Below are 26,913 nucleotides of genomic sequence, written 5' to 3'. Positions count from 1 at the left end.
ATGGGAAGGAAGGAAGGAAGGAAGGAAGGAAGGAAGGAAGGAAGGAAGGAAGGAAGGAAGGAAGGAAGGAAGGAAGGAAGGAAAAGGAAGGAAGGAAGGAGGGAAGGAAGGAAGAAAAAGGAAGGAAGGAAGGAAGGAAGGAAGAAAAAGGAAGGAAGGAAGGAAGGAAGTTGAGGCCCAAAAAGGGTGACTTCCAATATCTCAAAGGTAAGTGATAGCATCTGGTTTTGAACACACATCCTTTAACTCCAAATCTAGTGCTATCTCCAAAGAACTGGGCAGCAGATTTAAGAGGACTATATTCCAAAACAAAACAAATGATGGGCCATGTCTGAGGAGCACTCGAAAGTCCACTTTGTCTGTGGCACAGAGAACATAATAAAATGGGGGAGAGGAAGACTTATATAGTGAAACTAAGACCAATAGAGGAAGCAGCTCTCCCAAGGTCACACAGGCAGCAAGTATCAGTCAACATTTGAACCTGGGACTCTCTCCATTCTGCCCATACATTTGGAAGGTATTTCCGGTGCAAGCTTCTCTGGGCAGCTGGACCATGCCTCAGAGCTCTGGTCAACAGCAGACAGATAATGAGGCCAGCTACAGGTAGAGAGGGGCCTGCCATCTGAGTTCTTCTTCACTACTAACAGCTAGCAAGCTCAGGGGGCTCTGGCTTGGTGCTAATGAGGCTGAATCTCTGGGTTTGATCCCCATATGATCCACTTAGTTTCACACAGAGGAGAAACCTCTACTCCCCAGTAGTCAGCTGTACCCCCTTCACCCAGCCCAGCTGTTTGGCATATAACTGCTATAATTCACAAGTGGTGAGAGATGGTGGGTACCTGGAGGCAGCCCCTCACCCCTGCGGGAAACCTGTGCTCCGGTCCCACTTCCCACTGACAGAGGGGTCAGAGGCAGATTCTGTGTAAGTCGAAGACTGTACTTCTGTTCAAATTCCCATTGATGATAGAAACTGGGAGCAGAAAAGTGTGGCTAGGTGGAAAGAGCACAGAATTTTGAGTCAGAGGACTTGGTTTAAATCCAGACTCTGGCACTCACTGCCAATGTTTCCTTGGGCAAATTACTTAACCTTATAGTGCCTCAGTTTCTTCATCTGTAAAATGGATGGCCTCTAAGTTCCTTTCCATCTTGAAAACTATGCTACTAGGGGCCTCTATGTAGCACAGTGGATGAAGAGCCAGACCTGGAGTCAGAGGCTGGGTTCAAATCTGGCCTCAGACACTTCCTAGCTGTGTGAACCTGGGCAAATCACTTAACCTCCCACCCCAACATTGTCGAGCCTTTTTCTCTTCTGCCTTGGAACCAATACTTAGTATCGATTCTAAGAAGGGAAGGGTTTAAAAAGAAAACACCGATGCTCCTATGAAAATGTTAGAGCTGAGAAGAGACAACGGCAATCTATTCAGATCCTTCCATATTGCAGATGAGGAAATTGTAGCACAGAGAAAGTGATTTATTGATGTCTATGTACCTAGTCAGTGGCCAATCCTGGACCTGAACCAGAGTTCAGATATCAGCTCTTCTAGGTGACCATGAGGAAGTCACTTAACCTCAGAGGGTTTCATTTTCTCCAACTCTAAAATGAAGGAATAGGACTAGAGGGTTTTTCAAGTCCCTTCAAGCTTTGGAATCTGGCCTCAGACACTTCCTAGCTATGTGACCCTGGACAAGTGTCTTACCCCCTATTTGCCTCATTTTTCTTATCTGTCAAATGGACGGGAGAAGGAAATAACAAATGACAAATGGTTACTCCAGCTTTAAATTTTCTCATTCTTCTTATTAATAGGATTAACCATACTATACCCAATGGAAGTCTTCTTGAAGAACAGAAGTTTCTGCAATATGAGGAGATCCAACATCTTCTGTCTTCAAACCCCCTTGGGATCCAATGTGGATGGCCAGTTCCTAGGCTATCCCCAACACCCTGGGATACCTCTTCTGTAACTCCGAATCTCTCTTCTCTCCTTTCCCTTTTTGGTATTCTTCTCTCCCTCCCCCCCCCCCTTAGTAGCCTTGGAAGAGAGGTTTCCAATGGATCTGGAGGGACATAAAGGAACCCATTCGAATCCCCTGATCTCCTGAGTTAAAATGTCAACAGAAACTTAGACTTGGCTTCTAGGTGCCCCACCATTAATGTTATCTGGGAAGAGTTTTCTCATTTATATAAAATGAGGAAGTTGAGCTAGATGGGTTCCAAGGCCTCTCTCAGAACCATATCTGGGATCCTACTTTGTGGATTTTATAACTGAGTGGGGAGTTGGGGGGTGAGATGGAGGAAATACACCTTGGGGCTGTGTGAAGTGCGAATACTGCTGAAAGATGAGTCAATACGATGGAGGGGTCCAGTCAGCTCAGTTCAACTCATCTCAAAAAGCATTAAGGCTCAACTCTTGTGCCATCACCTTCTAGGGACTGTTCCTATACTTAGTGAGTGCCCTCTCCCTCAATCATTGTGTACAATTTGTATGTAGTATATTCACTTATCTGTGAGTAAGTGTATCTCCCCAAAGAGGTGCCAACTCCTTGAAGGCACAGACTGTCTTGTTTTTGCCTTTGTATATCCAGACCCATCACAGTGTCTGGCACATAATAGGTACTTAGGTGGCACAGTGGACAGAGCAGAATTGTGTAGACTTGAGTTCAAATGTGGCCTCAGATAATTTCTAACTGTGTGACCCTGTACAAGTCACTTCACCCTGTTTGCCTCCATTTCCTTATCTGTCGAATGACCTAGAGAAGGAAATGACAAATAACTCCAGTATCTTGGCCAAGAAAATCCTAAATGGGGCCATGAAGAGATGGACGTGACTAGACAACAATAAACACTTGTTTGTTTGCTCTATTTAGGGTTTGTACTTATTCACTTTACATTTATGCTGTATACATTTGATCGTCTCTCCCTTTAGAACATAAACTCCTTGTCAGGAGTGGTTGTTTCTTTATTTGCACTTGTATTCCCAGGGCTGAACATGGTGCCTAATAAATACTTGTTGACTGATAAATTGATTTATGAGATCCCTTCCAGTGCCAACATTCTATGATTCTATGGGTGGAAATAGATGATCTCAAAGGTTCTGCCCTGCTCTAGATCTAGGATTCTGGCAAGGCCTCATTCTCATTTCGGTTTACTCTTTGCAATCCCAGCTTAATGCTTGGTATGTAGTAGGTGTTTATACTTGCTGATTGACTGTCTTATTGATTGACAAAGATGCTGTTCTTGTGGCTTTAGGCAGCTACATGGTGCAGTGGTTAGGGCACCAGGTCTGGAGTCAGGAAGACCAGAGTTCAAATCCAGCCTCAGATACTTACTAGCTCTTTGACACTGGGCAAGTCTCCTAACCCTGTTTGCCTTTGTTTCCTCATCTGGAAAATGAGCTGGAGAAGAAACAGGCAAACTAGTTCAGGATCTCTGCCAAGAAAACCCCAAATAGGATCATGAAGAGAGGAACACAATTGATATGACTGAGAAACAAGCAATACCTGTGACTTTGGGATCTTGAATGGCCTTATAGCCACCATTGGTGAAGAGGAAGCTCAGAGGCAGCCCCTGCCAAATAAAGACATCCTAGGAGGAAGTCAGAAATAAAAAATAAAGGCTTCACTTCCAAAGGTCCCATGAGCGGGAAACCTCCTACTCCCCAGAAAGGCTAAAAGAGAGAAGGCAGTCTTAGGCTCATGCTTTCAGCTCCAAAACTCTAATCTCTATTGGTTCCATTCCAGGACCTTGTCTGCAGATGCTCTACAGTCATCTTGCCCCTTCATCCCAGCCCTGCCTTTCCTCCCAGAGTCTGCTGGGACTCTATGTCTCTGTCTCCTGGGTCAGCAAGATTGTAGCATATAGGAGGAACCTGGACTGGGAGTCAGGGGTCAGTTGCCAAGAGGACTGTAAAAAGCCTTATGAGAGACAGGACCTTGGCAGTGATAACCACACTGGAATTCATCCCAGTAGGGTCAGAAGACACGGGCAGCATATATGCATAGAGTACTGGGCTTGGGATCAGAAAGACTTGAGCCCATCTAAATGCCACCCCTGACACTAGCTGCATAACTCTGGGCAAGTCACAACTTCCCTTAAACCTTTAGTTTCATCTATAAAATAGGAGGTTTAGACTAGATGGCCTCTGAGAGTCCTTTTAGCTCTAGATCTGACTCTAAGATCCTAGGGAAATGGTACCCAAACTTGATGGGAATGGGTCTTGGCTAAGTGGGCAAACTTCTAATCTCCACCTTCTTTTAGAATGCTGAGTGCCTTCCACGTGAATCCTTGCTCTCCTCTCTGGATCTCACTTTTACCATTTGCAAGATGAAGGGTGTAGATTAGATGATCTCTAAGGCCCTCCTAGCTCTACCATTTGGCTTATTTCATGTGCAATAAGGACTTCCGCTCTCATCACCTCAAGGTAGGCATCCACAATAGAGTCATTTGTCTGAGATTCAAGAAGTTGGGTTCAGAGAGAGACAGAGATGAATGTCTAGTATCACTTGGTAAAAACTACATACTAAATGAGACCCAAAGTGGAGTAATTTATGTGAAGGAAGAAATAATAGTGGCCTCCTACTTATTGTTGAAGACCACTTAGGTCTTTAGGTAGATACTATCCAATAGAAAGAGCACTGGCTTGAGATTCAGACCTCAATTCAAATCCTGCCTCTGTCATTCACTATCTGTATATCCTTAGGCAAGTCACTTAATATTTCTGAGCCTTAGTTTTCCCATCTGTTAAATGGGTCTACTGGACTCCATAATTTCAAAATTTTAATTTTCTTTATTCTCTTTTTCCATTCTCAGTACTATAATCTGACTTCAAGGTCCAGCTCAAAGGACATTTCCTTTTGTAAAATATAAAATGAGGAGATTGGATAGATGGCTTCCAAAGTTCCTTGTCACTCTAAAAGCTAAAATCTATAATGTTTTAAATTTCTTGGCTTTCTATAGGCTCCTAAATGATTAATCTTGGTATTTTTTCCCACCTCAATGCACTCCTTTGTACTTCTCTATCATGTCCGCTTCCCAGCTACCTTCTTGCCCTTCTCCAATTTTACCTTCCTTTTGAATATTATTTTCTTCTACTAGGTTATAAACTCCTTGAGGAAAGGAAATGTCTTTATTTTTTCATATTTTTATCCGTAGTGCTTGGCACAGTATCTGGCACATATAGGTGCTTATTGACTGATCTTTACTTGTATAAATAAATTGTTTATGCTTTGAGCCTTGTGAACCTAGTGTTTGTAAGGGGAACTTGTGGTTATCTTTGGGAAGCCTGAAGGAAACAATGAGTTAGAGGTGTGTAAGACCTCCAATGTATTCCCTAGACCCCATGTATCAGGAGAAAATCTCCAACATGATGGCTCCATATTACTTCTTCTTAGTATCTTGTCTCTGTCTCTATTCATAACCCTGTTTTGCCTTTCTACATCTCTGCTTCTGTCTTCTCCATGTCTTTGTCTATGAACGTATATATATATATATGCCTATCCTTTCTCTCTAATCTTCCTGTCTTGTCTAACCTTATGATTTTAGCCTTAGTGGATGTTGGATAATTTTGGGAAGATGCCTTCCCAGGTGAAACTGCCTGAAGTTGAGTGGCTTGACTCCAGTAGCCTTCTTATTCTATTAATGTCTCTTTAGCCTGAGGACAACCAACCAGTATGAGCTATCCACAGCATAGACACTAGCCCGAAGGTGGCACTGAGTTACCCTTACCATTCCGTTCTGACAGCCTTACCTCCATCAATCAATCAGCACATGCAGAATGACCATCTTCTTAGCTTGATACAAAGCCCATTTGACCTTCTAGGTCAGAGAGAGGCTTAGGAGCCAGAAGCAAGTGACTGGATGACACTCGTGTAGCAATGAGATCAGAATAAAGGGATTTTTAAGAGTTGGGATGTAGATGGTCATTTAGTCCAAGCTAAAACCCCTACCCTCATCCCAATCTGAGTGCCTTCTAAATATATCCAGTGACAGATGGATTATCCAGTCTCTGAAGATTTCCATTGAGGAGGAAATCCACTACCCCCTGACCCAAGATAGCCCATTCTACTTTGAGGCAACCCTATTTTTTAAGCATAAATTGACTTCTGAAGCCAACAGGACATCTATAATCCATTTTCCCATATGATTACCCTTCACATAACACAGAATTATAGTATTGGAGCAGCCAGGTGGCTCAGTGGCTAGAATGCCAAGCCTTGATTTGGGAGGGCTTAGGTTCAAATTTGACCTCAGATATTTCCTAGTTGTGTGACCCTGGGCAAGTCACATAACCTCAATTGCCTACCTCTTACCGATCTTTTGCCTTGGAATTGATACTCATATAAATTCTAAGACTGAAGGTAAGAGTTTTTTAAATAAAAGTATAGTATTCCCTCTAAATTATGTAAAAATCAACCATTACCAATTCCTTCACTAGTTGGCATATTAGGTTACTCTCTCTGGACCATCTTCAGCTTAATGATATCCCCCCTACACAGACACACCATAAAATGTGGTGCCTAGAACCAATCACAATACTCCATATGTGTTGTGCCCTAGTCAGAATACAGTGTAATGCTCACCTCCCCATTTCTATAAATCTTGCCTCTATTATGGCACTCCAAGACTCTAATAGCATTTTTGGTGACTGCTATATCACACTGTTGACTGAATATTCCAAATTCTCTCCCCTACTGAAAATCACAGTGCCTCAGATTCCACTATTAGAAAATAGCTTTGAAGGATTTGCGGAAAGGACTTTCCTGGCACCCCACGTCCCCCCAATTTTACCAATGAGAAAACCATAGCTCTGATTTATCCAAGGTCACCTAGTCCATAAATGTCCTAGTCAAATTCCGACCCACCTCCATTTCCTCCAGTTCCCACATGGTTTCCACTCTATCTCGCTGTCTCTCTTTCCTTTGGAATTTGAAGGCTTTTCAGCATCCAGAGTCCCATATTAAAATCTTATCAGCTAACACCTGGGGGATTGGTTTCTCATATCCTCGCTAACACTGACTGCTCCCAGAGAGCAAGGCCCTGTGGGAATGAGACACGGGAGATACATGCATTGGGAATTGGTAGACATGGGGGTGGAGGGAAGGTTTCTGAAGCTGCAGCTAGGAGGGTGCTTGGGGAAGGGAGTTAACTTTTTTGACTTTACAAGGTCAGCCTTGCCCTTAATTTCTACACACATGAACAGACACGTGCACACCCCTGTTTCTCTGCATATGTGTACGCACACACACACACACACACACACACACCTGTTCCTTCCTGTGACATCTCTTATAACAGGCACTAGCTGTTCTGATATATGAGAATGGAAGCAAACCTTTCTCTGACTTCTCAGGGCATTAAAAGTGTAATTACCATTTTCTCCCTAGTCATGGAAAGGGCTATAAAAAGCCTTATCAGAGATAGGGGCTGAACAGTGAGAATCATGCCGTAATTCACCCCAGCAAGATGCAGAAAGTGTGGACAGGGGAACAAACCTGTGTGCCAAAGGAACTTAAACGATGGGAGAAGTCAGAACTCCACCCCTCCCTCCATCCATGACTGCTAAGCACCTATTACGCACCACTCTTCCCCTTCTTCCAAGTGCCTACCGTGTGGTAGTGTTCAAGGTCCTTGAAGGCAGGACTATCTTATTTTTGACTTTATAACTCCAAGGATTAGCATAATACACAGCACATAGTAGGTCCTTAATGAATGGCTGTCAGTTAAAAGGGAGCCCTCATATTTTGGTACAAGATCTTTAGTTGAAAGCCTGATTTTTTGGGGTTGGTCTTTGATTTCATTTCTCCAGCCTAACGCAGTATCTGGCACATAGTAGGTCTTTAATATATGGTTGCTAGTTGAATAGTTATGTGAGAGTTTCCATCTACTAAATTCTACATTTCTATGGGCAAATCCCCCAATCAATGGAGAATCTGAAGTCTGTTTTTATCTGAAGTCACAGTATACATAGTAGGTATTTTATAATATTTTTATTGAATTGAATATATGATTGATAAGCCCTCCCCTCTATCCCTAGACTACTAAGAGCCTACTGAGTATAAGTTCCTTGGCGAGGCCCTTGGTTCCCAGTCCCCTGTAAAAGGACTTGCTTGATGGGCTCCATCTTGGAAGAAGACAGGCAGCATCTTCAAGGTTAACCTGAAAATGGGGCTACCTGGCCCCACTGGACATACAATTCTTTGTGGTATCCCACCGAATCACATGATTTTAAAACAGGGAAAAGCCCTTCACATCAGGATAAGGAGTTCTTAGCCCCTTTTTATGTGGCAATCTGGCAAATGTATAAATTACTTTTCAGTATGCTTTATTTATTTGTTTTTTTTTGTTAATTTGTTTATTAGCAATGGTAAGTTTAATTTAATTTTAATTTTAATTTTTAATATTTTCCCATAGTTACATGTTTAATGCTCTTTCCCTCTCCCCCAAATGCCCCCACTTCCCCCAGGATGTTTTAAAATAGGAATACTGGGGTAGCTAGGTCAGCCCAAGAGATGAGAGGTCCTGTGTTCAAATCTGTCCTCAGATACTTCCTAGCTGTATAATCCTGGGTGAGTACCTTAACCCCCTTTGCCTACTCCTTACCATTCTTCTGCCTCAGAATCAATCTGCAGTATTGATTCTAAGATGGAAGGTAATGGTTTATTTTTATTCTTTTAAAAATAGGATTACCAAGGAAACTAATGATGTTGCGATATAGTTATGAAAATATATTGTTAAAATACAAGTTCATTGATCTCAAATTAAGAACCCCTGATTTAGACCAATCCCCTCATTTGACAGAAAAGAGAAAACTCAAATTCAGATGAGGTAAAAGAACTGATCCAAGGTCACACAATGACCCAGTGGCAAAGTCAAAACTTGAACTCAGAGTCTCACTTTATAAACTTTCTTCTACATGATGCTGCTTCCTCTGGCTTTTTCATTATCTCATGGTATTTACTAATACAACATGCAATGTTCTCAAAGAGTCTCATCCCATTATAGGGTCAGGTATCACCCTCATGGCTACCTACCTCTGGACATTGTCTGACTTATCAGTCTTTCCTAAAATGTTGCATCTAGAGGTGAACAGATTCAGGCAGGTTTCAGGGGAAACAAACACCTTCAGGTTTTAAAAGGCTCAAATCTCAGGCTAGGAATTTACATTTTATTTTAATGGTAATAGGGAACCATGGAAGGTTGTGTCTAGGTCTGTGATGTGGTCAGATGTGTGACATCGGTTAATAATTATGGAAGCTGCCTTTGGAAGATGAGTTGGAGAGAGTAGAGACTGGGGGAAGCAGGGAGGCTATTTTGGAGACTCTGTTAAAATAATCCAGATGAGAGATAAGACTCTGAACTAGGTCACTGGACATGTAAGCGGAAGGAAGAAGTTTGATTTAAGGCCTGGACAAGACTTGGTTGCTGGTTGACTGTGGGGGGTGGGGGTGGGATGGGGATTGGTGATGGGGATAGTTAGTGATGGCAGGATCAATTTTTAAAGGATGAGAAAGACCTGAATATATTTGTAAATATCAAGGAGAGGAACCACCAGATGGAGATTAATAAGGAGAAAGAGAGAGATGACAGAGACAAAGAGACTGAGACATAGAGAAAGAGAAAGAAAAAGAAAAGGCAGAAATATACAGCAATAGGGAAACAAAGGGAGACATAGAAGCAAACAAACACGGGGAGTTATTTTGGGGGCAAGTTCCTGGAGGAGCCACGAGGAGATGGCTTTGAGGACATAAATAGAGCAGTTTGCCCTGGTGAGAAGAAGGTCCACTTCTTTGTCAGACCCTGGAGCAAAGGAGAAAATGAGGGTGAAGATAAAGAGGCTTTTTGAGATATGAGGTAGATGAGGCACCTCATGATGGATGAGCACAATTTTCTCAGTAAAAAGGAGGTGAGGTTATCTGCAGAGATGGAGGAGAGAGAGAGAGCTGGGCTTTGTATCTAGGTCATCTAAGACCAAATCCAATGGTCTTTCTAGGATACCTGACAAGCAAGCAGCTAATCTCCCATCCATCCATCTAAGCCCAATGAAGCACTCTCGACTTAAGGAAGGCTTCCCTTTTCCTGCCCCGCTTTCACTTAGTGATCTTACTGTTAGCTAAAATCATACCGCTTTGTGCCAAGATCACTCATATTAAAAAAATTCTGAATATCAATTGTAGTTTTTTTATCTTCTTTCTCCCTCCTCCCTCCCTCCTTCCCAGTAGCTAGAATAATCTAATTTCTACATGTATGCAGCTATGTGTCTATTTTATACGTGGAGTAAGTATATGTGTGAGTATATATAAATATATATGCATATATAGTTTTCCTTCAAAATAGAGTTCTCTGTCTTAAACAGTCAAAGAGATAAATATTTCAGAGGTCATGTAAATTATTGACTTGACTCTGGGGTTGTCTTCTCTTCTCTGCTCTCCTTCTGGCATCACAATAGACCCTCCTTCCCAGGCTGGCCCTCCTTCTCCCCTCTCCTTTTCCCAAGATAAATCAGCCTTACCACTACCACCCTTTCCCTTTGAAATCCAGACCCGCAAGGGGTGAGTTTTACTTTTGCACAGGTAGGGGTGCATTTCTGCAGGAGCTCCAATATCCTAATATATGCACATGGGCCGATTGAGACTCAGAGAGGGCTTCTAGAGCTGGCCTTCTTTGCTGTAGTGGGCTTTGAGGGAGGGGTGAGGCTACAGCTGGTGGAGGAGACACCGAGAGCCTCTTTGGTTCCTTTTTGCTCTTTCCTTTGGGTACCTCTTCTGCTACTGCTGGGTTTTCCTTCCTTTACCACTAGCCATCAGGGAAGGGGTAGTTCAAGCATTTGGGCCTGGCTCTAGCTTTCTATCTCATAGAATTGAGCCAGAAGGCATCTTAGGTGTCCAACTCCCTCTTACAGAGGAAGAAACAGTCCCAGAGTCCAGGTTAAATGGTTTCCCCAAGGGCACAAAGGCAGCAAGAATTTGAATCCAGGGCTTCTACTCCAGAGCTACAGCTTTTTTTCCCTCAGATCACACATTTTCTTATGAATTCAGATTGTAAGTAAAAATTCCTGCTTTCTATATTAAAAAATCCACCCTTTGTGGGATGGGAGGCAGAGTCATATAACAGGAAAGTGCAATGGATCTAGAATCAATCACTTGGTCAACAAGTATCTATTAGAAGTTTATAATGTGTCAGGCTTAGGCTACATGCCAGGGATAAAAATACTAGCAATAAGATTAGGCAGTCCCTTCCCTCAAGGAGTGTCTATTCTAATGAAAGAAAACACATGAAAGCAAACTGAGAAGGAAGAGGGCTAGAAGGAGAGACATGATATCTAGGTCTAGAGAATGACTAATCTGGTCCCTTCCTCAGGAACAGAGTGGCATTGTGGGCAGAACAAATCCTAGGTCTGACACCACCTATGTGATGTTGGGTAAGTCTTTGGTCCTCAGTTTCCTCACCTGTAGAAAAATAGTGAGGCTAGATGATCGCCAAGTGTTTTTTACATCCTTAAGTCCTCTCATCTAGGTCTGAATCTCAGTCCTGCCATTTCCCACCTGTGTGACCTTGTATCAATCATTGAACCCCAATATTCTGAGGTTTTAAGAAACTTTAGCTTCTTTGAACTTCTCAGAACCTCAATTTCCTCATCTGTAATATTTGTATAATAAAGTCCATGCTACCTACTTGAAAAGGTGGTTGTGCTGAAAGCACTTTAGCCCTAAAACTCTATACAAATGTGGATTTATTTTCCCCCATTTTATGTCCTAATTATGGGGCTGCATTTTCAATAAGGTGTCCTCAATCTTTTGCTTGACATTTCTTATCACGAAAGACATGATCATAGGACTAGGTCAGTGGTTCCCAAACTTTTTTGGCCTACCACCCCATTTCCAGAAAAAATATTACTTATCTCCCTGAAATTATTTTTTTTAAATTTTTTAAAAATTTTAATAGCAATTAATAGGAAAGATAAATGCACCTGTGGCCATCACAGCTCTCCTTGATTGCTGCAGCGCCCACCAGGGGGCAGTGGTGCCCACTTTGGGAATCACTGGACTAGAGATTTGGTGTTGGAAGAGACCTTCCATGTCATGGTGTCTAAATCACTTGTTTTACAGATGATGAAACGGAGGCACACAAAGATGAAGTGACTTTCATAGAGCCATTCAGCTATTGAGTGTCTGACCCAGAATTAATTCTCACATCTTTCTGACTTCAAATCCAAGGCCAAGACCAGAGTGTAATCATTATGCAACTTAGCTTTAGTGGTTACCTTTGTCTACAAGGGGGAGACAAGGAACAAGTAGCCAGAAAAGAATGCATCCAAAGGTCCCTAGAGACATCGAGACTTTAGTTTTAGCCTCATTAGCTCAGTGTTCATCCTTTCAAATGTTCAGCTATAAGGAATTTCATAAACATAAAGTGTCAGAGCTGGGTTGGATATCTTAGAACACAGGATTTCAGATCTGGGAGGGACCATATAACAGAGAATATCAGAGCTGAGAGGGAGCTTAGAACAGAGAATGTCAGAGCTGGGAGAGACCTTAGAACAGAGAATGTCAGAGCTGGGAGAGACCTTAGAACAGAGAATGTCAGAGCTGGGAGAGACCTTGGAACAGAGAATGTCAGAGCTGGGAGAGACCTTGGAACAGAGAATGTCAGAGCTGGGAGAGACCTTAGAACAGAGAATGTCACAGCTGGGGAAGACCTTAGAATAGAGAATGTCAGAGCTGGGGGTGGGGATCTTAGAACAGAGAAGGTCAGATAGATAGATATGTGGTTTTAGGACAGAAGGATATCTTTGAGTAGAGAACTACAGAACTGAAAGTCCAATACCCTTATTTTAGAGATGAGGAACCTGAATCCCTCTCTAGGGTGGGAGGAGATAGTGCATCACTTGACAGTAGGGGCTCTGGATTGAGTCTCGTGTCAGTCATGTTTTCAGCTTTGTGACCAGGAACAAGTAAGTCATTTAGTCTTTTAGAGCCTCAGCTTCTGCATTTGTGAAGTAGGAAGAGTGATGTTTACACTAACTCAAAGGGTTGTTGTGAGGTAAACACAAGGACCACACAAGCTTGAGTTCTCATTATTTTTGTTCGATGACAAGCTAACACTGCCAACTCTCAGTAGAGTCAGAATTTGAACTCTGGGCTTCTGATGCCAAATCCATCGCTCTTCCTGCAACTGATGATGTAACACAGACACATAGCCAGACCTCTCCATTGCCCGCTCCATTTAATTACTTGCTCTGTTGACACCTCCTTCTGTCAACCTACACCAGCCTTCTCCCCAATAAACAAGTAATTAAACAGAGCAATTATGAGTGTTAATTGCCAATAAATTAGAAAGCAAGTAAAGCAGATAATCCGGTGGCAGAAAATCGAGTGTTGTCTCTATGCAAAGAAAGCAGGGTGGGCTGGTGGCCCGAATCAGATGACATCATTGGCTGGTGCTGACCTACTCTTGAACTTGGAAAACTCAAAGCAAACCTCTGAGGATCTTCCTCACTTTCTTGTCTCTGTCAATCAATGGTACCATCACTCTCCCGGTCTCTTTGGCTGAAAACCTTCCAGGCAACTTTGACTTTTTTCTCTTTTCCTCCCCTCCCAGACAGCCGACAAATCCTTGTGAAATTTCCTTCATTGTCTGTCTTAGATCCATCCCATCCTTCCTAGTCCCACAATAACCACCCTAATTCGAACCCCTTAAGACCTTGTGCCTAAGCTATTCCAACAGCCTCCTAACATGTCTCAAAGCCCTCAGCCACCCCCTCTCTCTCCTAAAAAAATCCATCTTGCATTTCATTAATACGTCAATAGCTTGATATTCCTAAAATAAATGTCTGGCCATGATGCCACCTCCACCAACCCTCAACAGACAGGGAACTTGCAGAAGAGACATTATTGTAAAGGCAGCTTGACCCAAAGGCTCTTTCTTGGTTTCAGACAGGCAGTGCCCTCAGCCTGAAATGTGGCCAAAGGAACCCTCCTATTTGTCCTTATCTGTTGTGTAACTCCCAAGTGTCCATCCATTTAAAGACACTTATACAAGATCCAGTTGCTAAGCTGGTCCCTAGCAAAAGAACCAAATTTCATGTAAAGAGTACTACCAGGGCCAGCTAGATGGCTTGGTAGATAAGAGTGGCAGGGCTAGAGATGGGAGGTCCAGGGTTCAAATCTGACCTCAGACACTTCCTAGTTGTGTGACTTTGGGCAAGTCACTTAACCCCCATTGCCTATCCCTGACCACTCTTCTGCCTTGGAACCAATACAGTATTGATTCTAAAATGGAAGGTAAAGATTTATAAAAAAAAAAAAAAAAAAAAGAGGACCTACCTGGGCTGGCCCAGTGAGGTCTCCACCCAGATTACACTGATTGTGGGAGCTCCACACACAGTTTGGGATTCTCCTCTGCTTTTAGAAGTTTAAGCATTCCAAACTATTGTTTTAACAATGTTTTTGCAACTATATTTTGGCTGCCATTGTTTCAGAATGTGCTTGATCAACTCAGCCTCTCTGTGGTCAATGCCCTGATATTAAAGTCTTCAATAACACCTATTGATAATAAAATTTTAAATTTAAAAAAGAAAGTTTTAAATTTAAAAAAGAAAATTTGAGGTTTGCAAAGTGATTTACAAATTAGTTCCTCTTTTGGTCTACATAACAACCCAGGGAAACAGCTACTATCGTTATTCCTGTTTTACAGATGAAGAAACTGAAGAAGACCAAAGTTGACTTGCCCAAGTGACATAACGAGCAAGTAGTAAGTATCTGAGGTCAGATTTGAACTCAGATATTCTTGACTTGATGACCCAGTGCCTTATCCCCTGCGCCACCTTGCTGCCTAGGATTGCTTCTAGGATAAAATACAAAATCTTCAGCCTGGTCCTTGAAGTTCCCCAGTTTGCCTCCCAGAGGCCTTTCAAAATTTATCAATGTTACTTTCCTTCACACAGAATGGTAGAGAGATTAGAACATATTACTTGAAATCAGGGGTTCCTAGGTTTGAATCTGGCCTCAGGTGAAACTGTGTGATGATGAACAAGTCACTTCACCTTTCTAGACCTCTTTCCTCCTTTATAAAATGAGTGTTGGATTTGCTGACTTCCAATCTCCTTTTGAGCTGTCAATCTATGATTCGTTCCATTTTTGTCAAACTGGCATGCTATAAGTTCCCCACTGATAGCATTCTATCTCCTACCTCCATGTCTTTAATATTATTATTATTATTTTTTAAACCTTTACCTTCTGTCCTAAAATAAATAACAGTATTAAACAAATAGGATTAAGTGACTTGCCCAGGGTCACACAGCTAGGAAGTGTCTGAGGCTAGATTTGAACCCACAATCTTCCATCTCCAGGTGTGGCTCTCTATCCATTGAGGCATCTGGCTGTCTACCTCCATACCCTTAAAGTGGTCTCCCACATATTTCTCTTTCTTTGCTGCCATCTTAAAGAATCCTTACCCACTTGAAAGAAAAGCTCAAGGTGCTACTTCCCATACTCTGACCTTCCTAATTCTTATCCTTCCAAATCCTGCACATGATGCTTATTTACTTCCTAGAGGATCTTCTCAACTTGTCAGAGGCCATTCTTTAGGTCAAAGGTTCTTATTTGCCAATCAATGAGCTTTAAAAAATATTTTGAAAAGTGTGTTTTAATACAATTGTTTTCCTTTGTAATCTCTAGATTTTTTTTACACATTTAAAAACTTGATTTCGATGAGTCCATAGCTTTAGCCAAACTATCAAAGTAGTCTGTGGCACAAAAACAATGAGAACTCCAGGGTCTTTTTATATTTAAAGGATAGCAACAGAGCAGTGGGTTCCCTGTTTATTAGGTTATACTCATGCTACATGATCAACCCATCCAATTTTCAAACCACATATTTCCTTAGCATCTCCTTTACACCACTTCTAGAAAGTAGGTCATTGTTGGAAAGATGCCCACCATGAGTCTTTCCATTGCCCTTTGGGTCACTCATAATTTTTTATTCCTCAGAGATTGTGGTGTCCTAAGACTTACAACCCCAGAACATCTCCTACAAACTACTGCACTGATGGCTCATCCTGGCATGGAGGTGACCCTATATTCTCAAAGGCTACAGCAGTGAAGCATAAACTTATAAAACGAGGATTGAAGATTTAGGCTGAAAGGGATCTCAGAAGCTACAGATAGTCCAGTCTCCTCATACTGTAAGACATGATTCAATATAGATCAAATAGGTGGTACCTGGTAACGTTGGAATTCAGACACAGGTCTTTTGAATCAAATCCTTTGCTCTCCAAGACCACTGAACAAGTCCCCTATTCCAATAAATTTCAATGGCTTCCTATCACCTCCAAGAACAAATATAAAAATTCTCTATTTGTTATTCAAAGCTCTTCACAATTTGGCCCCTTCCATCTTTCTAGTTTTCTTATACCTTATTCTCTTGCATATAAAGAATTATCAAGGCATTGGTTTCCTGACTCTTTTTTCTACCTTTTTTTCCCTTCCTGATTCTTGGAGGCACTTTCACTAGCTTTCACCCATGCTTAGTGCTCACACTCTCTGCCTCTCCCTCCCTCCATCCCTTCTTCTGTCTTTCTCTCCCTCTCCATCTCCCTCTCTTTCTCCCTCTCCCTCCCCTTCTCTTTCTCCCTCTCCCTCCCCCTCTCCTTTTTCCTCTCTCTCTCTCTCTCATTCTCTCTCTCTCTCTCTCTCTGTCATTTTTTTCCTCAATTACATGTAGAGACAATTTTGGACAATTGTTTTCTGACATTTTATAATTTGGATTCCCACCCTCTCTCCCTCTCCCCACTCCCTGAGGCAATAAATAGTTTGATATAAGTTCTATCAATGCTTTCATGCAATACATATTTCCATATTCCCCATGTTTCAAGTGAAAACACATATCACATGTAAAAAATTAATGAAGGAAATAAAGTGAAGGATGGCATGCTTTGATCTTCAATCAGTTTCCAATTGTTCCTTCTCTGGCTATAGATAAATGTTTTTTGTTTGTTTTTATCTTGGGTCCTTTGGGGTTATCTTGGAACCTTGTTTTGCTAATAGTTTAGTCCTTCACAGTTGATCATTGTAAAATATTTCTGTTACTGTATACATTGTTCTTCTAGTTCTGCTCACTTCACTTTTCATCAGTTCATATAAGTCTCTCCAGGTTTTTCTGAACTTCTCCTGTTCATCTTTCCTTATAGCACAATAGAATTCCATTATGATCATATACCACAGTTTGTTTAGTCATTCCCCAATTGATGGACACCCTCTCAGTTTCTAATTCTTTACCACTGCAAAAAGAACTGCTAAAAATATTTTTGTAGAAGTAGGTCCTTTTCCCTTATCTCTTACCTTTTTGTAATAAAGACCCAATAGAGATATTGAGGGGTCAAAAGGTATGTGTAGTTTTTTGCCCTTTGGATATAATTTCATATTGCTCTCCAGAATGGTTGTATTGGTTCACAGTTGCACCAACAGTGCATTAATGTCCCAATTTTCCCACGTCCTCTGCTTGGAGCTCTTTTCCACGTTATCTGTATCTCCTGGCTTCTCTGACTTCCTTCAAGCTCCAGCTAAAATCCCACCGTCTGCAAGAAGATTCTCAATTCTCCTTAAAGCCAGTTCCTTCTGTCTACTGATTATTCCAAATTTATCCTATAGATATAGAAATGTGCTGGCAAATGAATCACAGTTCGCTCTTTGGAAGAAAAATGTACAACACATTTTGAAATTTAATCTCAATTATTAACATTTTCTTCCTCACTTTCTTAAGTCTAGATCAGTGATTCCCAAAGTGGGTGCCACCACCCCCTGGTGGGTGCTACAGCAATCCAGGAAGGCGGTGATGGCCACAGGTGAATTTGGGGTCGGTGAATAACTTTAAGGGGGTGATGATACTATGTGACAGGGGGCTCTAAGTAATATTTTTTTTCTGGAAAGGGGGCGGTAGGCCAAAAAAGTTTGGGAACCACTGCTCTAGATAATTAACAAAACAGTAAATCAAGCCCTGATTTGAAGTGTTTGCCAATTTCTGAAATGTAAATACTCATGCTGAAAATTTAACTATTGGCTCTCTTGAGTTAGTTATAGGTGACTGCAGCATACCCCATGTATATAATCTTGTTTGTGTTGCTGCCTCTCTCATTAAACTGGGAGCTCCTTAAGAACAGAGACTGTCTTTTGCCTTTCTTTGTATCCCCTGAGCTTAGCATGGTGCCTAGTGGGCATATAGTAGGTGTTTAATGGATGTCTATTGACTGATTGCTTTTCCACTTCTCTTGTATTTCCTGTTCAAAAGTGTTTAGTGTTTCTAGGAAGTCCAAATCCATTAGCTGGACCTCAAGGTCTTCCATAATATTGTTATAAACTACCATCCTAATTTTATCTTAGACTTTTTCCTTCCCCTTATTCCTCCAAGAAACTCTATAGTCCAGCTATATGGAGATAAGCCTGGAAAGGGAGATGGAAGCCTGCCATATTGGCTTACTCATTGTTCCATAAATATACCACATGCAAGAATTTTTCCCATCTGGGCACATGCTATTCAGTCCCACCAGAATTGTCTTCCCTCTTCTCTGTATACCAAAAGGCTACCTACTATCCTTTTAAGGCTTGGCACAAGTCCTATTTTTTTCTAGGAAATACTTTGTGATTGTAATAATTTACAATGACCTCCTTCCAGCCCCCTATTACATTTACTTTTAGTAATACTCAGTGATATGCTAGTAAATGTTTAACAATCAGCTCTCTAAACAGTGAGTGTGCAAGATACTTTTGAATTTAGTCTCTGTTATTGACATTTTTTCTATTATTTTCTCAAGTCCAGATATTTAAGACCATGCCCTGATTCTTTTGAGTATTTCTGAGCTATGAATGTGCACACAATTTAACAATTGGCTCTGGAGAAAGGGTTTGAGCTGACTATAGCGCATCTCCAGTAAAACTCATACCTGCTTTATAATACTCATACATGATGAAATGAAATGCAGTATAGCATACTGAATAATGGCCTTAAAGACAGATTTTAGAGTCAGGATGCCCTAGTTTCAAATCTTGCCATATCTAATCACTGGCTGCTGGACCCTGAAAAGTCACTCTCTATACCTCTGTTTTGTCATCTGTAAAATGAAGGCATTAGACTTAATGGTGGCCCCTAAGATATCTTCCAGCTCTACATCTATGATAATATGATCCTATTAACCTTAGAATTATGTTGCTGTTAGTTGTCCTTCCTACTTGAAGAAGACCAGTGAAGTGATGATGTTGGAGTCAAGAGACACTGTTTTGGGCTATGGCTGAGCTTGGAAGGCTCTTCCACAGGTCAGGCATGAATAATTCACATGGACGTTTGGGATGGAGATGTTTCTAGATTTGCACATCTCACATTTCCTTTAAGCAATTAGGATTCTGCTTTGCTCATAGAGCCTAGCACACTTACACCAGTTCTGGATATAGGAGGATGCTCTCATATTGTCCCAGTCACCAATGGGCTGTGTGCTTGCTCCTATGATTTTTAGTGGCATTGTCAGATACTTTCTACAAGAATGAAAATGGTATTGAGGTCAGCTATCACACTGATGCTAAACTATTTAACTTGTAAAAGCTACAAGCCAAGACTCAAGTGGAAGGAGAGCTGATGTGTGACTTTTTGTTTGCAGATGATTATGCACTCAATGCAGCCTCTGACACTGAGATGAGACATTATCATTATAAAGTCATAGAACAGATCATAAAAAATATAGAGAAAGCAACATCATTTAGTGGATGGAGAGCTGACCTCAGATGGAGCCAAGAAGACCTGGTACATAGTAAAGTTGGAATTAAGATGCAGGTCTTTTGACTGAAATCTGTAGTCTCCAAGCCCAGTGGCCAAGCCCCCCTATTCAATAAATTACAATTGTTCCCTATCACCTCCAAAAACAAATGTAAAAACTCTGCCCTATTCTGATAAAATCCCTTGTCAGGATAAAGAAAAATAAAAAAGCAGAGCTAGAAGGTAGGAAGAAATTTAGAACATAGAATGTTGGAGCTAGAAGAAACCTTGGGGATGATGTATCTAGTCTTACTCTGAAGTCCTTCATATAGGTCTCCACCAGCCCAATTCATTATTTCTTTTTCACTACTGTCAAAACTGCTCTTTAAGTAGGGAGACCTTTGGTGGAAATATTCTACCTTCACTACTTTTCTAATCTTTACTTTCTATATTAGAATCAATACTAAGTATCAGTTCCAAGGCAGAAGAGTGATAAGAGCTAGACAATTGGGGTCCAATGACTTGCCCACAGTCACACAGCTATGAAGTGTCTGAGGCCACATTTGACCCAGGATCTCCTATCTCTAGGCCTGGTTCTCTATCTGTTGAATCACTTGGCTGCCCCTCATTTACCATTTTTTTGAACCTGGTCATACCCTGAATGTTTTGAAAGCCAGGACTCTTAGGATCTATGCACTGGAAATTAGAGTCCTTGGAAGATGAACTCCACAAAAGAAAGACATCATTTTTCTCAAGAGAAAGAGATATTTAATGACAGCTATCAAGTACACAGACTATTAGAGGAAATTCCTGTCTCAGTAAAACATGTGGATCTATTATAAATGACTCTGAAATAATGAAAATAAAATGCATAGGAGTAATCTTAAAATATAAGCAATTATGCCTGGAAAGATGATAGTGGGTAAATTAAAGTAGGGGAGCTGATCAAAGGAACCAGCTCAAGTTAATGGGTTCAAGGGTAAGGTGAGTCCTTGACAGGACTTTGCATTTTCCCCTGAAGGATATGAATATGCCCATTGGTAATCAGTTGAGAAGCCTGAGGTATCATCACCTTAAGCTTCTGCAGCTGGGAATGAATTTATCACTTAGATTGTTGTAGATTGGAGCTGATTCTTTGGGTATGGCCTAGGGTGAAAAAAGGGGGATTTAATTACAGAGTTGTTCCTTTGGGTCAGAGATAGCCAGAGATAAAGCTGAGCATAAATCAGAGACCTGGAGCCATGAGGGAGGAGAAAATTGTGTTCAACTGCTCAACTTCTTGACTAGCAATTAATGACAGACTTGAAGCAGAGGTACATTGAAGTTTCACCTGAGATCACACATCCAGCCCAAAAAGTGCTAGAGCTAGGCAGTGACAGAGTCCCTTAACCACATAGTTTCAGGATAATTACAAGGACCTGAGTTTTTATTCCAAGTTCTGTTAGAATTATGTCACTATATGGAGAGAAAAGTAGGATTCAAAGGTGAAATACAAAATGGAGAAAAATTGTCAACTATTTGTGATCTATTATGTAGCTTTTATAAAGTGATACATTTTCTATCGAGTGAAATAAAAGCTGTCCTATACCAGATATGGATTGTTACCTTGAATGCTTGCATAGGTTTGGGGATGCTTTTAAATGAGATCATTTAAGTAGAGTACTGATAAATCTTAAAGTGTTATGTAAACATCAGCTATTATTTCGTGATTATATTTACCCACATCTTCTGTGGAGACCTTGCCATGAGCCATATTTTGATTTCTCAGAGGAAATTATGGGTGGGGGCACACCATAAATCAATGAAATTTAATTTTTTTATAGCCCCCCCATATTGGAATTCAGCCATATGAGCCCAGAAGCTTGGACGCTGAATCACTAGTCAGGATAGCAAGCTATTGACTATCCTAAACCCAGCCCAAATGCTCGGATTTCCTAACTTGTAACGAGAGAAAAAAAGAAAGGAAAAAGACTCATGGTCACTCCTCTCCTCACCAGGAGAGAAGTCTGCTTCTGTCTGTGGATAGATTGAGGGGCCTCTTCCTTCTAACCTCCAAAAGAGGGAAAAGTCACAAGAGAAGCAGTGCCAGGAGGATACTTTGTGAGTCATTCATGGCTGGCCAGAAGGAAAGGGAGAGTCACAGGTCAAGAATAATGTCCTCAGAAAACTTGTCTGAAGCCCCACCTAGACTTCCAGTCACATCAGGTCAGGGGCTCCTAGTCATGTGCCTCCTGGCTTTGATCCAAGCCTGATCCTCAGCTCCGTCTGTCCTCCTGGGTGAGGTAATACCTTCTCTGGAGCCCAGGCTTTGCCACAAATCAATCACTTGTACCTAGAGAGGGTCCTGTCCCATTAGTCAGTCAATCAATAAATATCTGTTGAGCACTTAATATGTACTAGGTACAGAGCTAAATTCTGGGAATGAAAAGGGAGGAAAAAAAAAAAAAAGCAAAAGACAATCTCTGCTCCCAACTCGCTCACAGGAAGAAAAAGCTTTCTTGTTAAAATTCATTAGAGGTGACTGCGTTGAAATGAGGGGGCACCTACTTTGTTCATAATACTAAGCCTCCCCCCAAATCCATGACTCACTGAGGACCACTCCTGCTGCTTGAGTCAAGAGAAAGAAGATCCGCCTTCCTGTTCTCCTCTTTAAATAGTGAGAAAGTATCCCTTCTGGGAGCAGCTACGTGGCTCAATGGTTAGAGACCCAGGTCTGCAGATGAGAGGCTGTGGGTTCAAATTTGGCCTCAGACACTTCCTAGCTGTGTGACACTGGCCACGTCACTTAACCCTTATTGCCTAGCCTTTACTGTTCTTCTGGCTTGGAATCAATACACAATATTAATTCTAAGATGGAAGGGAAGGATTTTAAAAAAGAAGAAGAAAAGAAAAGAAAGTATTCCTTGTTGACTAGGTAATTGAAAGACTGAGCTGGAAGTTTTTATTTTTATTTTTATTCATTTATTTATTTATTTATTTATTGACTTATTTATTTGTTTATCTGTTTGTTTGTTTGTTTGCTCATTTATTTATTTAATTGCTTAGTTGTTTATTTATTTGTTTGTTTATTTAAGACCCTTACCTTCTATCTTGGAGTCCAATACTATGTCCAAGGCAGAAGAGTGGTAAGGCTAGGCAATGAGGGTCAAGTGACTTGCCCAGGGCCACACAGCTGCAAAGTATCTGAGGCCAGATTTGGACCTAGAACCTTGAGCTGGGAGTTATATTTTTTATTTTTATTTTTTATTTTTTATTTTTATTTAAGAATTATTTAAGAAAAAATTTTTCCATGGTTCCATGGTTCCATGATTCATGTTCTTGCTCTCTCTCCCCCTCCTGCCCCCCCCCCCATTAGCTGATGCACATTTCCACTGGTTTCTTCATGTGTCATTGATCAAGACCTGTTTCCATATTATTGATAATTGTTCTAGGGTGGTCATTAAGAGTCTACAACCCCAATTGTGTGAGCTGGGAGTTTTAAAATCCATTACCCTGTACTCTTTTGTGTGAGTGTGGATATTGTCTCCCCCAACTAAGCTGCATCCCTGTTGAGAGCAAGGGCTATATCCTAAGCTTATCTGCATTTCACCAGGGTACCTAGACAGTGCCCTAGGTAGAACACTGAGCTTGGAAACAGAATGAAGATCAAGTCCGATCTCAGATATTTACTAGCTATGTGACCCTGGGTGAGTCACTTCCCCTTTGAGGGTCTCAGATTCCTCTCCTGGAAAATGACTACGTTTGATTCATCAGCCTCCTCAGTCCAGCTTAACAACCTTATGCGATGGGCAAAAGGGGATCCCTCCTTCTCCTTCCCCAGACAGGGCTCTTCCTTGGCTCAGCCAGAGTCACAGAAGGTAAGGACATCCAGAAAAATGCCGAGGTCACCTCCAGCCCAGCCTCCCGGCCCCAGTGGTGCCTGCCAGGCTATGATTCATCTCAAATTAAAAAAAAAAAAAACCAACAACAACAAAACAAGAGGAGAAGGCTACTGCAGCAGAGACAGGGAGGAGAAATCTAAATAAATGGGCCCTTTGATCACTGGACCGATTTCCCAAAGGCTTGTTAGCTCCAAAGAGATCAAATGGGGAAGATAATGAGCAATTTTCAGGTAGTGGGTGCTGCCTATGAGGTGACAACCCAATTTAGGCGGATTCTTAATCAAGTCAGAATCCCTGACTTGACGCTATTTACAGGGTCTATTACTCCATTATGCTGAGTATTCGGCTGTCTATGGGCTCCAGGCTTCCAGTCGTTAGAAGTATTTATCTCCATGCGATTTAATTAAAGTCTAGTGTTTAATGACACAATGTGTGCTAATTATTTCTTGTTGGTTGTTGAAGGTGCTCCCCCCACCCCAACAATTTTTCCTGTTGCAACAAAGCAAAATCTAATTATGTCACTCCCCAAAAGGGAGGACAAAAGAAGGGGTGGGGAGGGGTTCCGGCAGGGCCTCGTGATTAGCTCTCAGGGGTCCAGGCTTGTGAGAGGAGGAAGACTGGACTCAGGCATCCTCCCTCCTCCACTGGCTTTCCCTAGATTCCATGTTCTCAGCATCTATTCAGCAAGTATGGATTTAGCAGCTACTGTATGCAGAGAGAACTGGGGAAGGTCCAATTCAGCCAAGATCAGTTTCTTGCCCTCATAGACTCTACAAAATATCCATCCACATTAATAATGACAACAATAGCAAACATTTATAAGGCACTTTCAGAGTTACAAATACTTTACCCATATTACCCCATTTGAGCTTTACAAGAGTCCTGTGTGGGAGATATTATTATTCTCTCCATTTTACAGATGATGAAACTGTTGAAAGAGAGTCACTTGTCCAGGGCCAGGCCATCATTAGGTGTCTGAGGCAGGACTTAGAGATGAGAGCAAGAGAGATGATAATACACACTATTACATGATAACTTCTCTTTTGTTGTCCAGCTCTTCGTGACCCTGTGAAGTGAGGCAAACTAAGTCATTGTCCAGCTCTTCGTGACCCTATGAAGTGAGGTAAACTAAGTCATTGTCCAGCTCTTCGTGACCCTATGAAGTGAGGCAAACTAAGTCATTGTCCAGCTCTTCGTGACCCTATGAAGTGAGGCAAACTAAGTCATTGTCCACAAAACCTGTTTTTCCCTGGGAAAAAGTAAAAATCAGAAATGAGCTTCTTCTGTGAAGGTCAGCTCATTCAGGACCCATTAGAAAGTGACTCCCTTTGATATACAGGGGAAGTCCCAAAGTCCACGCTACTGACCAAAAATAGCTTCCAGACAATAAGGGTTGCTGCTACTTCCCCAAGGTTATATATCATTTATGAACATTTTCTTTGGATCTAGAACCCTATAAAAACTTCATTTTAAGTTGAGTTCGAGGTAGCCTTCATTAGGAAGGTTGTCCTGGTCAGCTAGGTATGTTTATTAATCAATAGATTAATAAATAATTATTAGTTCCATTAATTTGAACTTCTGGGTGTCTGGACTTGTTATCTGAGGTACCCCACTTCACCTATTTGGAGTGTTCTTGGCAAAGAAATTGGAGTAGCTTGCCATTTTCTTTTTCATGTCATTTTACAGATGGGGAAATGGAGTCAAACAAAGTGAAGTGATTTGGGCAGTCACGCAGCAAATTGAACTCAAGAAGATGAGTCTTTCTGACTTCAAGCCTGGCACTCTATACATTGGGCCAAAAATTCTTTAGAGAAGTACAAAGAAAGTGTAAGAAGGACTCTGTGTCTTGGGTCAGGCTTCCCCACAAAACAAAAAAGTGCAGGGGAGCCAAGGGACTAAAAAGAGATGTGACATACCTCTTAAATAGTAGAAATTTGACCTGAAGGGCTTAGAGTCAGGGACAGAGGATACAATATAATGAGTGAGCAGAGCAAAGGGAGTCTGTTTCCATGTCTGACCTGCCCTTGCCCATATCCCTGCTCTATAAATCATGGCTAAACCTCAGTGAGCTGCGGTTGGAGGTCCATATCAATGACAGGACCCCAAATAGAAAGTTACTATTTGTGGAAGCTTCAGTCTGTACCAGATCCCAAGTTCATATTGTAATAATAAAAAGAAAAGAGGAAGCAAGTCACAGATCCAAAGTTCTGGAGTCTTCATCTAATAACCCATACCACTGAACTGTATGAGTTAAACACCAGGTGGGAATTGTATTGTGTTGTCTATATGCCTTCACCTACTCAAAGAAGGAAAACAGACATTTATAACATACTATATGCTAGAAAATATGCAAAAGGTTTCTACAAATATTACATCATTCGATAATGAGATAATATTTGTAAAACATTATTGCAGGAGTTGAAGAAGTTTGTAAGTGGGTAAGCAAACAGAATCAGCCTTTTCTTAGAACTCTACAGCTGCTTATCTACCTTCTGGGGTTACTAGAGTCTTAGAGGAATTGCAGATGAAGTACATGTTTTAAAAGATTATTTTTATTTTTTTCTGTGAATGAGTGAATGACTATATGTACTATCCATATAGTCTGCCCATTCCTATGTGGAATGGCACCATTGTGCCAAGGTCACATCATTAGAGTTTAGTAAACTATAGTAGTGAGATTTTACCCATAGGATGGGGGCTCAGAGCTAATGCTGATGATATAAATCTACACCAAGCATAACTTCTGGTTTCATGTATCACCTCCAAGACTGAGAAATAAGTACAGTCAGCCAGAGAGAAGTAGATAAAAGAATCTGACAAAATGTCATTTTCTCTATGAGAATCTATAAATCTTGGCATTTGTGGAAGTCTTAAGCACCAGCTTGAGCATAGGATTTCCAAGATATGGATCCTTTGAAAAGGTTCAGATTAGCAGCATCACTGGTTTTTTTTATCATAATGCAGTAAAAATTATAATTAATGAGGGTTCATGGAAAGGCAAATTAAAAATTAATTGGAAACTAAATCTAATTCTTCAAAATGGGTGGATCAAAGAATAAATCATAGAAACAAGCACTGATTTCATTGAAGAAAATGACAATGAAGAGATGTATCAAAATTTATGAGATGCAACTAAAGTAGTACTCAGGGGAAATTTTATATCCCTAGATGTTTATATCAATAAAAGAGAGAAAAAGCAGATCAGTGAATTGGACATGCAACTAAAAAGAACTAGAAAAAGAACAAATAAAAAAATTCCCAATTAAAGACTAAAATAGAAATCCTAAAAATCAAAGG

This window comes from Gracilinanus agilis, chromosome 3 (assembly GCF_016433145.1).
Source record: "Gracilinanus agilis isolate LMUSP501 chromosome 3, AgileGrace, whole genome shotgun sequence".
In the NCBI taxonomy this organism is placed as follows: domain Eukaryota; kingdom Metazoa; phylum Chordata; class Mammalia; order Didelphimorphia; family Didelphidae; genus Gracilinanus; species Gracilinanus agilis.
The sequence above is the reverse complement of the archived record's forward strand: the minus strand, read 5'-3'. Positions refer to the sequence as shown.